This window comes from Oncorhynchus mykiss, chromosome 30 (genome assembly GCF_013265735.2).
Source record: "Oncorhynchus mykiss isolate Arlee chromosome 30, USDA_OmykA_1.1, whole genome shotgun sequence".
In the NCBI taxonomy this organism is placed as follows: domain Eukaryota; kingdom Metazoa; phylum Chordata; class Actinopteri; order Salmoniformes; family Salmonidae; genus Oncorhynchus; species Oncorhynchus mykiss.
Window position 1 is genome coordinate 26,350,015 of NC_050570.1, and position 8,823 is coordinate 26,358,837.

The following is an 8,823-nucleotide window of genomic DNA, read 5'->3' on the forward strand; positions in this document are numbered from 1 at the left end:
GTGAAATAATCTGTCTGTAAACAATTGTCAGGCACAAAGTAGATGTCCTAACCGACTTGCCAAAAGTATAGTTTGTTAAAAATACATTTGGGGAGTGGTTGAAAAATGTGTTTTAATGACTCCAACCTAAGTGTATGTAATCTTACGACTTCCACTGTATACTGGTAAGATAGTCTAGCTAAGATATTACACGTTTCTAATTTTGTTTGAAAGTCATTTTTATTTCAAGTTAGTGTACTGTTAGCTAGCGAGCTGGGTGACACGCTAGCTAACCTTTACGTGTGTCATCTGTGTAATTATATTATTTGTATCTCAGAGCCATTTGCATTGCTAGTTATAGCTTGATGTTAGCTAGCTAACATTGAACCTGGTTGGTTAGCTGGGATTATGGTTCATGTTGTAGAAATATTGGCCCAATAATATTTCTCAGATACCAGAACTTGAGAATTCAAATATACTTTATTACAAAGTAACAAGCCAAGCTGGCCCATGGACTAACTGATCTTTCCAGTCTCAGCATTCTCCTTTTATACAATTTTACCCTTACATAACATACGTAGTCACTCCTCTTTATGTAAATTATTAATACCATTTAGCCTTTCGCCAGCATTATCTTCCAGTCTCTCTTCTGACTTGTTTACGCCCACTTCTGACTTATTTATGCTCATTTTAGATGATATTGGTGGTGTCACCATAGTACCAGTGCAAACAATAATACATACATATGTTCCTAATACAGGTGCATGTCTAATAGTACTTAATTAATACTAACATACCTTCCTAATACAGGTGCATGTCTAATGGTCCCTATAACGGATTAACCAATGTGCCTGTCCAATGGCCTTCACAAGACCAGGCATGACCCAGAATGGCTAGGACTGTGTTTATTCTGCTTACATTCTGCTCACACGTTTCATGGTTAACCATATATTGATTCTGCTTACTATTCTGAGATGCATAACACGTGTACTGGAAAATATATTGTTTAGCTAGCTAGCTAGCTACATGTCTAAACAAAATACTCCACTACTATTCAATTAACCATTTCAATAGAATGTTCACAACTGTCGATAGACGTAGCCGGTAAATTTGCTCTGGCTATCTGCTGTGATTTCAGAGCACTCTCGTCTGAGTGTGCCAGAACGCCGAATAACTGATGAATATACGTAAGCTCAACGCCCGTTGAATATGTTCGGTGTCAGTAAACGTTGGCAAAGAAGCGTAATTAAAATGTTGCCAGCAACACAGTTGCAGTCAGCAATGCTCTGGATAACATCAAAACAGCCTAACCAGCTCTACTAGGGCGGGTAAAATCGTCAGAGTGAGCTGTTCTCTCATTTGTGTCTGGAAGAAGCTAGCAAGCTAGCCAATTAGCTTGGGTGCTGTCGTTAGGTCTGAACGCTTGAATCAACTCTACTGCTCGACCAGAGCGTCCAGTGTGCACTCTGAGCGCTCAGAGAGCGAAACACAGAATTTACGTACGGACAATCTGACAATGCTCTGAGTTTATGAACGGGCACACTCTGGCTCTCCAGATTAAATTTACGAACCCACCCGTAGTATAAACCAGCCTTTTGAAAGCTTTGGTTGTTTTGTACATGGCCTCACATGTGAATCCTTAACGCCACCCATCTCTTTAAGGATTTAGAGGGTCTGAACGATGCTGAATGGGTGTAGACAAAGAAGAGCTCTCCGTTAGGTGTCCGAAAACATTCAAGGGACATTTTCAAGTTCATCATCTTTCAAAGCATAACTACTTTCCCAATGTTCCTCAACTATAGTGTATGGTATACCATTTTCTAATTATGTAAATGTAAAAAACACAATTTCAAATTTTGCCACATAAGACCGAATCGAGCCAGTCGGTCACGTGTGAAATTTGTTTTGAGGTAGGCTATACTCGTGTTGTAAAGAAAAGCAATGTGCTTAATATTAGGAAAGTTGAGAAATACATATAGTAGGCCTAGCCTATAGAAAGCTGATGGGATCCCCCTCTTTTTATTATAGGCCATCACTCTGTTTTCTCACATAATTGCATAGACTATAGAAATGTTGCGCTCATGGGCTCTCATTAAGTGTATCGGCACCATTAAACAGCAAGCAGTTTAAAGGTGCGATAGATATGGCAGCCGTGCTTCTCGCCCCTAGGCAACTTTGCAGTATTTTGTTTTTTTCCGTGTCATTTCTTATATTATCAGAATTTGTTTTGTGTTATTACATACAGCCGGGAAGAACTTTTGGATATCAGAGTGGCGGTAACTCACCAGCATTAATACCAGGAATACGACTTTCCCGAATCGGATCCTTTGTTCGTACCCCCTAGGGCAATTGAACTAATTCCAGAGGCTGATCCAAAATACTGCCGGCGGAGAAGAGTTACTCAGAGTGGACTTCTAGTCCGACTCAGAAGGTGCGTACACCACCCACCGCTTCCGAGTATATTACTCGCTAATGTTCAGTCTCTGGACAATAAAATTGATGAGCTCATGGTGAGGATTTCCTTCCAGAGAGACATCAGGGATTGTAACATACTATATTTCACAGAATAAATATCTCTCCGGGAAGAAGAAGGGGGGGGGGTGTATGGTTCATGATTAACTACCCATGGTGTGATTGTGATAACACTCAAGTCCTTTTGTTCACCCAACCTAGAATACCTCACAATCAAATGCCGACCGTATTACCTCCAAAGATAATTATCTTTGGTTATAGTCACGGCCATGTATATTCCCCCTCAAGCCGATACCACAATGGTCCTCAAAGAACTTCACTGGACCCTATGAAAACTGGAAACCACATATCCTGAGACCGCATTTATTGTAGCTGGGGATTTTAACAAAGCAAATTTGAGGAAAACACTACCGAAGTTCTATCAACACATTGACTGGTACTTGCGCTGCTAAAACACTCGATCACTGCTGCTCCAACTTCTGGGATGCCTTTAAGGCCCTCCTTTTGGCAAATCTGATCACGACTCCATTTTGCTCCTCCCTTCACATAGGCAGAAACTTAAATAGGAAGTACCCGTGCTAAGGACTATTCACCGCTGGTCTGACCAATCAGAATCTACCCTTGTTTTGATCACTCGGACTGGGATATTTTCCGGGTAGCCTCCGAGAATAACATTGACGAATACACTGATACGGTGACTGAGTTTATCAGGAAGTGAATAGGAGATGTTGTGCCCACTGTGACTATTATCACCTACCCTAACCAGAAATCGAGGATAGATGGCAGCATTCGTGCAAAACTGAAAGCTCGAACCACTGCATTTAATGATGGCAAGGTGACTGGGAATTTGGCCGAATACAAACAGTGTAGTTTTTCCCTCCGTAAGGCAATCAAACAGGCAAAACGTCAGTATAGAGACAAAGTGAAGTCACAATGGCTCAGATATGAGACGAATGTGGCAGGGTCTACAGACAATCACAGACTACAAAAGGAAAACCAGCCACATCGTGGACACCGACATCTTGTTTCCACCCTTTTTGAAGATAACCCAGTGCCACCGACGCGGCCCGCTACCAAGGACTGTGGGCTCTCGTTCTCCATGGCCGACGTGAGTAAGACATTTAAGCGTGTTAACCCTCGCAAGGCTGCCAGCCCAGACGGCATGCCTAGCCGTGTCCTCAGAGCATGCGCAGACCAGCTGGCTAGAGTGTTTATGGACATATTCAATCTCTCAGTATCCCAGTATGCTGTCCCCACATGCTTCAAGATGGCCACCATTGTTCCTGTACCCAGAAAGCAAAGATAACTGAACTAAATGACTAACTCACTTCATGAAGTGCTTTGAGAGACTAGTCAAGGATCATATCACCACAATAGATCCACAGACGATGCAATCGCCATTACACTGCCATATCCCATCTGGACAAGAGGAATACCTTCATAAGAATGCTGTTCATTGACTATAGCTCAGCATTCAACACCATAGTACCCACCAAGCTCATCATTAAGCTCAAGGCCCTGGGTCTGAACCCCACCCTGTGCAACTGGGTCCTTTTCTTCCTGACAGGCCACCCCCAGGTGGTGAAGGTAGGAAACAACACCTCCACTTTGATGATCCTCAACACTGGGGCCCCACAAGGGTGCATGCTCAGCCCCCTCCTGCACTCCCTGTTCATCCATGACTGTATGGCCACACACGCCTCCAACTCAATCATCAAGTTTGCAGACGACACAACAGTAGTAGGCCGGATTACCAACAATGACGAGACAACCTACAGGGATGAGGTGAGGGCTCTGGGAGTGTGGTGCCAGAAATAACCTCTCATCAACGTCAACAAAACAAAGGAGCTGATCGTGGACTTCAGGAAACAGCAGAGGAAGCACCCCCCTATCCATATTGATGGGACTGCAGTGGAGAAGGTGGAAAGTTCCTCGGAGTACAGATCACTGACAAACTGAAATGGTCCACCCACACAAACAGTGTGGTGAAGAAGGTGCAACAGCACCTCTTCAACCCCAGAAGGTGAGGTCAGTACAGGTGCATCAAAGCTGGGACCGAGATACTGAAAAACAGCTTCTATCTCAAGGCCGTCAGACTGTTAAATAGTCATCACTAGCACATTAGATGCTGCTGCAATTTTGCATTGCTCATCTCATATGTACACTGCTCAAAAAAATAAAGGAAACACTAAAATAACACATCCTAGATCTGAATGAATGAAATATTCTTATTAAATACTTTTTTATTTACATAGTTGAATGTGCTGACAACAAAATCACACAAAAATGATCAATGGAAATCAAATTTGTCAACCCATGGAGGTCTGGATTTGGGGTCACACTCAAAATTAAAGTGGAAAACCACACTACAGGTTGATCAAAATGAGGCTCAGTAGTGTGTGTGGCCTCCACGTGCCTGTATGACCTCCCTACAACGCCTGGGCATGCTCCTGATGAGGTGGCGGATGGTCTCCTGAGGGATCTCCTCCCAGACCTGGACTAAAGCATCCGCCAACCCCTGGACAGTCTGTGGTGCAACGTGGTGTTGGTGGATGGAGCGAGACATGATGTCCCAGATGTGCTCAATTGGATTCAGGTCTGGGGAACGGGCTGGCCAGTCCATAGCATTAATGCCTTCCTCTTGCAGGAACTGCTGACACACTCCAGCCACATGAGGTCTAGCTTTGTCTTGCATTAGGAGGAACCCAGGGCCAACCGCACCAGCATATGGTCTCACAAGGGGTCTGAGGATCTCATCTCGGTACCTAATGGCAGTCAGGCTACCTCTGGCGAGCACATGGAGGGCTGTGCGGCCCCCCAAAGAAATGCCACCCCACACCATGACTGACCCACCGCCAAATGCTGGAGGATGTTGCAGGCAGCAGAACGTTCTCCACGGCGTCTCCAGACTGTCACGTCTGTCACGTGCTCAGTGTGAACCTGCTTTCATCTGTGAAGAGCACAGGGCACCAGTGGTGAATTTGCCAATCTTGGTGTTCTCTGGCAAATGCCAAACGTCCTGCACGGTGTTGGGCTGTAAGCACAACCCCCACCTGTGGACGTCGGGCCCTCATACCACCCTCATGGAGTCTGTTTCTGACCGTTTGAGCAGACACATGCACATTTGTGGCCTGCTGGAGGTCATTTTGCAGGGCTCTGGCAGTGCTCCTCCTTGCACAAAGGCGGAGGTAGCGGTCCTGCTGCTGGGTTGTTGCCCTCCTACGGCCTCCTCCACGTCTCCTGATGTACTGGCCTGTCTCCTGGTAGCGCCTCCATGCTCTGGACACTACACTGACAGACACAGCAAACCTTCTTGCCACAGCACACATTGATGTGCCATCCTGGATGAGCTGCACTACCTGAGCCACTTGTGTGGGTTGTAGACTCCGTCTCATGCTACCACTAGAGTGAAAGCACCGCCAGCATTCAAAAGTGACCAAAACATCAGCCAGGAAGCATAGCAACTGAGAAGTGGTCTGTGGTCTCCACCTGCAGAACCACTCCTTTATTGGGGGTGTCTTGCTAATTGCCTATAATTTCCACCTGTTGTCTATTCCATTTGCACAACAGCATGTGAAATTTGTCAATCAGTGTTGCTTCCTAAGTGGACAGTTTGATTTCACAGAAGTGTGATCGACTTGGAGTTACATTGTGTTGTTTAAGTGTTCCCTTTATTTTTTTGAGCAGTATATATATATGTATTCCATTCTACTGTATCTTAGTCTATGCCACTCTGACATTGCTCATCCAAATATTTATATATTCTCAATTCCATTCCTTAGATGTGTGTGCATTGTTGTGAAATTGTTAGATATTACTGCACTGTTGTACCTAGAAACACAAGCATTTCACTGCACCTGCAATAACATCTGCTAAACATGTGTACGTGACCAATAAAATTGGATTCGATTTTCGATCACATTTGCATTGATGTCAGAGTGATTAGCGGGACAATAGAGTGCTGAGTACCAGGCAGTTAGCAAGTTTGGTAGGCTACTAATGACCATCAGCAGCATCAGAGCTGGTGGAATTTGACTGCCTTCATGACTTGTGACTGTCGATTTGGCGGTAATACGGTCACCGTAACAGCCCTAGATCAGACTCGCTTGGGGTGGGGGATTCGTCACCAAGAGAAAGCTTCTCCTGCCGTGCTCTTGCTTTGATTTTGTGGAAGTCCTTTCTGGAAATGTATGAAGTTGCCCTGCACCACCACTGTTCCATTCTTGTACAGGTTGACAGAGGGGGTCTTTCTCAGGGTCCGCCAATACCTTCTCTCTTAAGAGGGATAGTGTGCTCTCATAGCTCTGTGCCATGCCCAGGGATGGTCTGTGTTGAAGATTAAGTTGCTTACATTCCCGATTTTTGTAGCAGTCAACAAAAATTGTGTCTGGATTGTCCATGAGGAGCTTCTCTTTGTACTCTTTCTGTGGCTTGTCATTTTTTTTTATGTCCAAGGGGTACTGTACTGTGGTGACCTCTGCACAGAGAGAAGCCATGGAGCAAGGGGTCAAAGATGCTTCTGCATTTGGGTGGGGGAGGAACTCTGCTGCCATTGTTTGGCTCAGGGGCTTCACACCTCTTACTTCACACTTCAGTGGTTATTAATGTTGCAGCCGGGTCTGTTCTTCAAGATTGGTAGCCTTTTAACTTAGCATTCAGTCTTTATAAAGTGAAACATCTAGAGATTATTGTAATGTTCTTTTCATTCTAAGATTTCGAAGTAGCTTCCGACTGAACATTACATACTCAGTTCCAGGTTGGAATATATTTTCGGGTTTCTTTTGTGCTTCTTTTGCTGGTTGCTGGTTTGTCAGAAAGTTTGCTGGATAGTCCTTGGCAGTAAGAATCCTTAGTGATATAAATCCTTCCAGGTAATTTGTCCAAGATAAGGTTGTAGGTTTGGAGTTTTGATTTGGAGTGAAGGTTATGTAGTGGGGGGTAGTATCCAATTTTATACAACCCTAAATCTATCTTTTTGTAAAAATGCAGCTCATCTGCTCATGACCTCTCTATAACTCTGCCTCTCCCTCTTTCCCTCCCTCCCCCATTCTCTCTCCTGTGCCAGGTTGATAAGGAGAGTAATGGTTCTAGTGATAGTTTCTCTATGGACCCTCAGTTGGAGCGTCAAGGAGAGACCATCCGGGAACCTGGTGGACTCCTACATGAACATAATTTACAAAGCCATTAGAGACCTCGTGCCCAAGACCGCCATGCACCTCATGGTCTGTGTCTGTCCGGCAGTCTCCCCTCATAACTCTCTGTTGGTGAAGGAATATATCATCTCTCTCTCCTCTCTCCATAGGTAAAGGAGTGCATCCGTAATGACCTCCTGGTGCAGCTCTACTCTCTAACAGAGAAGTGTGTGTTGATGGATGAGTATCCAGGGGAGAGAGGAGGCACTGAGGACTCACGCTGCCTTGGAGGCGCTGGCCATCATCGGAGACATCTCTACCTCCACCTGCTCCACTCCTCTACCTCCTCCTGTTGACTCCTTCTGGCTGCATGGAGCCACTTCGACCAGCCGCAGGTAACACACAAACACACACGAGTGCACACATATCAATAACGCTAACCACCTTCCCTCAGGTCTCACAGTTCTACAGCTCTAGCTCCTAAGCATATAGCCTCTGCTCCCAGAGCCCCCACCATCCACCAGAGGCCCCACCTCCATGACGTTACTAGTCTCCTCCGTGCTGCACCTCATCCTCATGGACCAACCAGCAACAACGCTGATACCAACCAGTCTCCACCAGGCAGACTTATCAGATTGCCCCCCCAATGTACCCAGGTAACCATGACGCCGATGTTCGGGGAAGCAGGTAGCCTAGAGGTTAGAGTGTTGGGCCAGTAACCTAAAGGTCACTAGTTCTAATCCCCGAACTGACAAGGTGAAAAATCGTTCCCTTGAGAAGAGCACTTAACCCTAATTGCTCCAGGGATGCTGTTGACAATGGCAGACTGTGACCCCACTCTCTGAGGTTGTCTCGGGGAGTTGGGATATGAAAAAAACATTTCCAATTCCCACATGCGTATTAATACACACTTACAGTACATACAGTTGAAGTCAGGAGTTTACATACACTTAGGTTGGAGTCATTAAATCTCATTTTTCAACCACTCCACAAATTTCTTGTTAACAAACTGTAGTTTTGGCAAGTCGGTTAGGACATCTACTTTGTGTATGACACAAGTAATTTTTCCAACAATTGTTTACAGACAGATTATTTCACATATAATTCACTCTATCACAATTCCAGTGGGTCAGAAGTTTACATACACTAAGTTGACTGTGCCTTTAAACAGCTTGGAAATTCCAGAAAATGATGTCATGGCTTTACAAGTTTCTGATAGGCTAATTGACATAATTTGAGT

General features: G+C 45.0%; 1 pseudogene; it reads left to right on the top strand.

Annotated features, from left to right (window-relative positions):
- The window catches only part of LOC110522769, a 42,518-nt pseudogene extending 34,041 nt beyond the window's left edge, over positions 1-8,477 (top strand).
- Positions 8,478-8,823: the final 346 nt, after the last annotated feature.